Below are 8,391 nucleotides of genomic sequence, written 5' to 3'. Positions count from 1 at the left end.
TGAGTGTTTTATTTCACATTATTTAGAGCTTTCCTTATATGGTCGAGTCACTGTTGCCCTTTTCTGTCAATCTGTCACATTTAGATCTCTAAAATTAATAGTGCAATTCAAAATCCAATTTTACCATCATCATCATCATGCTTGAATTAGGTGTAAAGGCTTCGTTTAGTCATCTGAGTGTACCTTCTTGCTTCTGACCAAAAATGCTTATTGTAAGCACATTTATGTAAACATTGGTCTTGTTTCTGTTAAAGGCCTAAAACCGTACTAAATGTGCATTACTATGTATGCATTACTATACATTTTTATGCATAACTGAAGTATTCATGTCTGTAAGCCTTTATTGTTAATAACTTTACCTTAGCATTGAGTGCGTTATATGAGTTTCCTAGAAACTTAATTATTGTAAAAGAACTATTTTTTTAGTTGCGTAAAGTTTCAAGAAAACTAGGGAGGCGGAAGTAAGCACTGGATGTAACCGATGTATATATTTTGAAACAAAAGGAACAAGAAGGTGAAATGAGATTACATAAACGTTTTAGTTTTTGACGTACGCCGTATGAATATCACTACTGATCTATTATAGGATGGCTGGCTGGTCGTGTGGTAGGCGTACATGGGGCTGATGTCTCGTCCTGCTGGAGGTTTGGGCTAGGATGCAACTCTGAAGGGACGTGTGCGACACGAAGAAACAAGTAGTACCGGTATTTTCTAAAATGATACATCAATACGTTTATATTTCGGTTTAAAACAACAACGAATGTACATGTTGGAAAACGAGAAACTATGAACTAGGCAACAAATAACCCACTATCACATAGTCTTCCGTACACGTACCTACATTCTCACACCCAAAGCAGGACCCATGAGACAAATGCACGAGGATCCTGTCGGATGCACCCATTGATCCCCACTGGCCCAACGCTCTAGTTCTAATGTGACATTCTGTAAGCAGAACACGAAGTACATTGGCTCAAAAATGTGTCAACGTCAAATTTCAGTTTCTCTTTAAAAAAAAAATAAATAAAAGGGAGAAAACCAAGAAAAATATTTATCTTCAACATTGTAAATTTGCTGTCGCCCTTTACAAACAAGTTGTATTGTTTTTACTATTAGTTTTGAGTGGTTTGTCTGTCCTGCTGTCCCCTTTAGATCGCAAAAACTAGAAAAGATGTTTTAGATCTTGCAAAGTTCTATTGCAACGGCTACCGTACTTTTCATCATATGCTCATATAATAAACATTTTTTAAAAATCCGGCTGGCCGGGTCAGAAAAACCGTACGTTCAAGTAGCAGACGGTATCACGGGTTTGATACCCAAATTGAATCAAATATTTTTTTTTTAAATTATTTTATTATATTTTAAGTCGGAGAGTCATAGTAGAGTCTCGGAGCGCATGAGGCGCCCTGACCGCACTTCCCTTTGGTGAAGCTGTCCGGCTGTCCAGGCCTGAGCAAGCTATTATAGCACTCTGCAGGACAGGCCACTGTCCTGTTGGTTCATTTTTCTCACGTTTATGGCAAAATTTCGATTCACGGTGCCCCCGCTGCCGGGAAGAAGAGGAAACTGTGCCTCATATTTTGTCTGACTGCACCAGACTTGCTGATCTCCGCCTCGACAGGTCTGGGAAACCAAAAATTCTCGACCTGTATGGTGACGTGTACGCACTACGCAAGACAGCAGGGTTTCTGTCCAGGGCTTTTGCAAGAGAGGATTTAAGCCTCTCAAGCCCTCACTCAAATGGAGTTTGATGATGATGATGATTATATTTTAATCTTAACAATGGAGGAACTGTCGTTTAGAAAAAAATGTATTTTAAAATGTTTTTCTTGTTAATACTTCAGAGGAGTATGTCTTTATAATAGGTCAAAGACTGCTTAATGAATAATTATAGCTTCATTGGTACCAAAAATTTACATCTAAGGTCACAAAGAAAAAAAAACTATTAATGATTAATTGTTAATTTTAACTTTTCCTTAGTAAAGCACCATCGTTCTATTGATGACCAGTCAACTGAATAGGTCCACTACTGGCCACTACAACAGGTCTTTTCAAACGTTTTGGGTGAGGACCAGTCAACTGAATAGGCCCACTACTGACCACTACAACAGGTCTTTTCAAACGTTTTGGGTGAGGACCAGTCAACTGAATAGGCCCACTACTGACCACCACAACAGGTCTTTTCAAACGTTTTGGGTGAGGACCAGTCAACTGAATAGGCCCACTACTGACCACCACAACAGGTCTTTTCAAACGTTTTGGGTGAGGACCAGTCAACTGAATAGGCCCACTACTGGCCACTACAACAGGTCTTTTCAAACGTTTTGGGTGAGGACCAGGCAACTGAATAGGCCCACTACTGGCCACTACAACAGGTCTTTTCAAACGTTTTGGGTGAGGACCAGTCAACTGAATAGGCCCACTACTGGCCACTACAACAGGTCTTTTCAAACGTTTTGGGTGAGGACCAGTCAACTGAATAGGCCCACTACTGGCCACTACAACAGGTCTTTTCAAACGTTTTGGGTGAGGACCAGTCAACTGCAGTAGGCCCACTACTGGCCACTACAACAGGTCTTTTCAAACGTTTTGGGTGAGGACCAGTCAACTGCAGTAGGCCCACTACTGGCCACTACAACAGGTCTTTTCAAACGTTTTGGGTGAGGACCAGTCAACTGAATAGGCCCACTACTGGCCACTACAACAGGTCTTTTCAAACGTTTTGGGTGAGGACCAGTCAACTGAATAGGCCCACTACTGGCCACTACAACAGGTCTTTTCAAACGTTTTGGGTGAGGACCAGGCAACTGAATAGGCCCACTACTGGCCACTACAACAGGTCTTTTCAAACGTTTTGGGTGAGGACCAGTCAACTGAATAGGCCCACTACTGGCCACTACAACAGGTCTTTTCAAACGTTTTGGGTGAGGACCAGTCAACTGAATAGGCCCACTACTGGCCACTACAACAGGTCTTTTCAAACGTTTTGGGTGAGGACCAGTCAACTGAATAGGCCCACTACTGGCCACCACAACAGGTCTTTTCAAACGTTTTGGGTGAGGACCAGTCAACTGAATAGGCCCACTACTGACCACTACAACAGGTCTTTTCAAACGTTTTGGGTGAGGACCAGTCAACTGAATAGGCCCACTACTGGCCACTACAACAGGTCTTTTCAAACGTTTTGGGTGAGGACCAGTCAACTGAATAGGCCCACTACTGGCCACTACAACAGGTCTTTTCAAACGTTTTGGGTGAGGACCAGTCAACTGCAGTAGGCCCACTACTGGCCACTACAACAGGTCTTTTCAAACGTTTTGGGTGAGGACCAGTCAACTGAATAGGCCCACTACTGGCCACCACAACAGGTCTTTTCAAACGTTTTGGGTGAGGACCAGTCAACTGAATAGGCCCACTACTGACCACCACAACAGGTCTTTTCAAACGTTTTGGGTGAGGACCAGTCAACTGAATAGGCCCACTACTGGCCACTACAACAGGTCTTTTCAAACGTTTTGGGTGAGGACCAGTCAACTGAATAGGCCCACTACTGGCCACTACAACAGGTCTTTTCAAACGTTTTGGGTGAGGACCAGTCAACTGAATAGGCCCACTACTGGCCACTACAACAGGTCTTTTCAAACGTTTTGGGTGAGGACCAGTCAACTGAATAGGCCCACTACTGGCCACTACAACAGGTCTTTTCAAACGTTTTGGGTGAGGACCAGTCAACTGAATAGGCCCACTACTGGCCACTACAACAGGTCTTTTCAAACGTTTTGGGTGAGGACCAGTCAACTGAATAGGCCCACTACTGGCCACTACAACAGGTCTTTTCAAACGTTTTGGGTGAGGACCAGTCAACTGAATAGGCCCACTACTGACCACTACAACAGGTCTTTTCAAACGTTTTGGGTGAGGACCAGTCAACTGAATAGGCCCACTACTGGCCACTACAACAGGTCTTTTCAAACGTTTTGGGTGAGGACCAGTCAACTGAATAGGCCCACTACTGGCCACTACAACAGGTCTTTTCAAACGTTTTGGGTGAGGACCAGTCAACTGAATAGGCCCACTACTGGCCACTACAACAGGTCTTTTCAAACGTTTTGGGTGAGGACCAGTCAACTGAATAGGCCCACTACTGGCCACTACAACAGGTCTTTTCAAACGTTTTGGGTGAGGACCAGTCAACTGAATAGGCCCACTACTGACCACCACAACAGGTCTTTTCAAACGTTTTGGGTGAGGACCAGTCAACTGAATAGGCCCACTACTGACCACCACAACAGGTCTTTTCAAACGTTTTGGGTGAGGACCAGTCAACTGAATAGGCCCACTACTGGCCACTACAACAGGTCTTTTCAAACGTTTTGGGTGAGGACCAGGCAACTGAATAGGCCCACTACTGGCCACTACAACAGGTCTTTTCAAACGTTTTGGGTGAGGACCAGTCAACTGAATAGGCCCACTACTGGCCACTACAACAGGTCTTTTCAAACGTTTTGGGTGAGGACCAGTCAACTGAATAGGCCCACTACTGGCCACTACAACAGGTCTTTTCAAACGTTTTGGGTGAGGACCAGTCAACTGCAGTAGGCCCACTACTGGCCACTACAACAGGTCTTTTCAAACGTTTTGGGTGAGGACCAGTCAACTGCAGTAGGCCCACTACTGGCCACTACAACAGGTCTTTTCAAACGTTTTGGGTGAGGACCAGTCAACTGAATAGGCCCACTACTGGCCACTACAACAGGTCTTTTCAAACGTTTTGGGTGAGGACCAGGCAACTGAATAGGCCCACTACTGGCCACTACAACAGGTCTTTTCAAACGTTTTGGGTGAGGACCAGTCAACTGAAAAGGCCCACTACTGGCCACTACAACAGGTCTTTTCAAACGTTTTGGGTGAGGACCAGTCAACTGAATAGGCCCACTACTGGCCACCACAACAGGTCTTTTCAAACGTTTTGGGTGAGGACCAGTCAACTGAATAGGCCCACTACTGGCCACCACAACAGGTCTTTTCAAACGTTTTGGGTGAGGACCAGTCAACTGAATAGGCCCACTACTGACCACCACAACAGGTCTTTTCAAACGTTTTGGGTGAGGACCAGTCAACTGAATAGGCCCACTACTGGCCACTACAACAGGTCTTTTCAAACGTTTTGGGTGAGGACCAGTCAACTGAATAGGCCCACTACTGGCCACTACAACAGGTCTTTTCAAACGTTTTGGGTGAGGACCAGTCAACTGCAGTAGGCCCACTACTGGCCACTACAACAGGTCTTTTCAAACGTTTTGGGTGAGGACCAGTCAACTGCAGTAGGCCCACTACTGGCCACTACAACAGGTCTTTTCAAACGTTTTGGGTGAGGACCAGTCAACTGCAGTAGGCCCACTACTGGCCACTACAACAGGTCTTTTCAAACGTTTTGGGTGAGGACCAGTCAACTGAATAGGCCCACTACTGGCCACTACAACAGGTCTTTTCAAACGTTTTGGGTGAGGACCAGTCAACTGAATAGGCCCACTACTGGCCACTACAACAGGTCTTTTCAAACGTTTTGGGTGAGGACCAGTCAACTGAATAGGCCCACTACTGGCCACTACAACAGGTCTTTTCAAACGTTTTGGGTGAGGACCAGTCAACTGAATAGGCCCACTACTGGCCACTACAACAGGTCTTTTCAAACGTTTTGGGTGAGGACCAGTCAACTGCAGTAGGCCTTCTGTCAGTGAATGAGTTTTCGCCATTATTCTTTTGGAACAAAAAATCAATATGATCACTATAATCAAGACTTTTTTTTTATAGTGGTGAAAGATTGAAAATTGTTAATAGCGGTGAACAATTGAAAGTATTTAGTAGCGGTGAACAATTGAAAGTAGGCCTATTTAACAGGGGTGAACAATATAAACTATTTAACAGCGGTGAACTGTTCAAACTTTTTCATAGCGGTGAACAATTCAAACTATTTATAGTGGTGAAAATTCAAACTATTTAACAGGGGCGAACAATTCAAACTAATTAATAGTGGTGAACCATCTAAACTATTTAATAGCAGTGAAACATTTAAATAATTTAAAGCGGTGAACAATTCTTAATTCTAATCACGTCATAGCGGTGAACAATTCAAACTTTTTAAAAGTGGCGAAAAATTCAAAATATTTCATAGTGGTGAACATTCAAAGTGTTTACATTATTTTAATAGCAGTGAGCAATTCATTCTATTTAATAGCGTGAAACATTTATATTATTTAATAGCGGTGAAACATTAGAACTATTTAATAGCTTGAAACATTAGAACTATTTGATAGCGGTGAAACATTTATATTATTTAATAGCGGTGAAACATTAGAACTATTTGATAGCGGTGAAACATTAGAACTATTTGATAGCGGTGAAACATTAGAACTATTTGATAGCGGTGAAACATTTATATTATTTAATAGCGATCAAAAATTCAATTTATTTAATAGCGGTGAAATATTTATATTATTTAATAGCGGTGAAACATTTATATTATTTAATAGCGGTGAAACATTAGAACTATTTGATAGCGGTGAAACATTAGAACTATTTGATAGCGGTGAAACATTTATATTATTTAATAGCGATCAAAAATTCAATTTATTTAATAGCGGTGAAACATTTATATTATTTAATAGCGGTGAAACATTTATATTATTTAATAGCGGTGAAACATTAGAACTATTTGATAGCGGTGAAACATTTATATTATTTAATAGCGATCAAAAATTCAATTTATTTAATAGCGGTGAAACATTTATATTATTTAATAGTGGTGAAACATTTATATTATTTAATAGCGGTGAAACATTTATATTATTTAATAGCGGTGAAACATTTATATTATTTAATAGCGGTGAAACATTTATATTATTTAATAGCGGTGAAACATTTATATTATTTAATAGCGGTGAAACATTTATATTATTTAATAGCGGTAAAACATTTATATTATTTAATAGCGGTGAAACATTTATATTATTTAATAGCGGTAAAACATTTATATTATTTAATAGCGGTGAAACATTTATATTATTTAATAGCGTGAAACATTAGAACTATTTGATAGCGGTGAAAACAATTTTAACTATTTAATAGCGATCAAAAATTCAATTTATTTAATAGCGGTGAAAAAATCAAATCTTTTAACAGTGGTGAACTGATCAAACTAATTAATAGCGGTGAAACAATTTGAATTATTTAACAGCTGTGAATAATTCAAACTATTTAATAGCGTGAACAATGCGAACTATTTAAAAGCCGTGAAACATTCAAACTATGTGATAGCGGTGTAAAATTCAAACTATTTAATAACTACGAGCATTTGAAATTATTTAAAATCGGAAAACAATTTAAACTATTTAATAGCACTACTTGTTATAGCAGTGAAAAATTTTAGCTACTTAATAACAGCGAAAACATTTAAAGAGTTAAATAGTGGGGAAACCATTTAATGAATCATTGATAGCATTGGTTCCAAAAGTATTCTTTACGGACTTCCCTCCCCCATGGTTCCGCAGCATCATTCAGAGGGTTCTTGTGAAATTAAAATTTATTTGGGGGACCCTTAACAACACGGGTGAGAAATGTCTGTAGAAGTTTTAATGTAAAAAAAAATGTGATCCGTGACGTGACTCTTGTTCACGTGGACAAACTCAAAAAAAGTGTATAAACTTTTGGTAAGTCTTTTTTTTTTTGTTTGGTATTACGAACAAGGGAAAGAAATTGTATTTGACTGAAATAGTGTTCTAAGTTGAATAAGCCCCCTTTATACTTTGTAGGTCGCCGCTTTAAAGCTTGAAGCTAACAATAGATAACTTTAAAACTTTCTATTTTCATAAGCAATTCGCTTGCAGAGTGGTTAGTGTATTGGGTTGAGGATGCTGAGGAGGTTTTAGATTTCGAGTTCTAATTCAGGATGGTCACCTTTTTTTTTTATAAATTCAGTTAAAAAGCGATCATCCAGATGCCCCCTTCTTTCTCCCCCCTTTCCAACTGGTCTAGACAAGTGATAGAACCATAGTGTATTGAGAAAGCTCAAAGCATGAAATTGCACTACACAAAAACAATTGGCAACAAAAAAAAATATTTAAAAAATTCTATAAAAAAAACAAAAAAAACATATTATATTAAGCGTATTTGTATCAATTAATTAGGATCAGTCATGTAATGTAAATTATAATTGATTCTATGATTATCTTGATTTGGTTACTAGTCAAACAAAATCATGATATTTTTCCTTAAAAATTAAATTAAGAGCCTTCGCGACCCTTTTTCACCATATCGAGGCAGTGTTGTATTTAGATTTGAAAAGGCCCTAAGCTCTTAAATACATAAGTTCTGGTATTATATTGTATTATC

This window comes from Biomphalaria glabrata, chromosome 7, assembly GCF_947242115.1.
Source record: "Biomphalaria glabrata chromosome 7, xgBioGlab47.1, whole genome shotgun sequence".
Taxonomy (NCBI): Eukaryota; Metazoa; Mollusca; class Gastropoda; family Planorbidae; genus Biomphalaria; species Biomphalaria glabrata.
The sequence above is the reverse complement of the archived record's forward strand: the minus strand, read 5'-3'. Positions refer to the sequence as shown.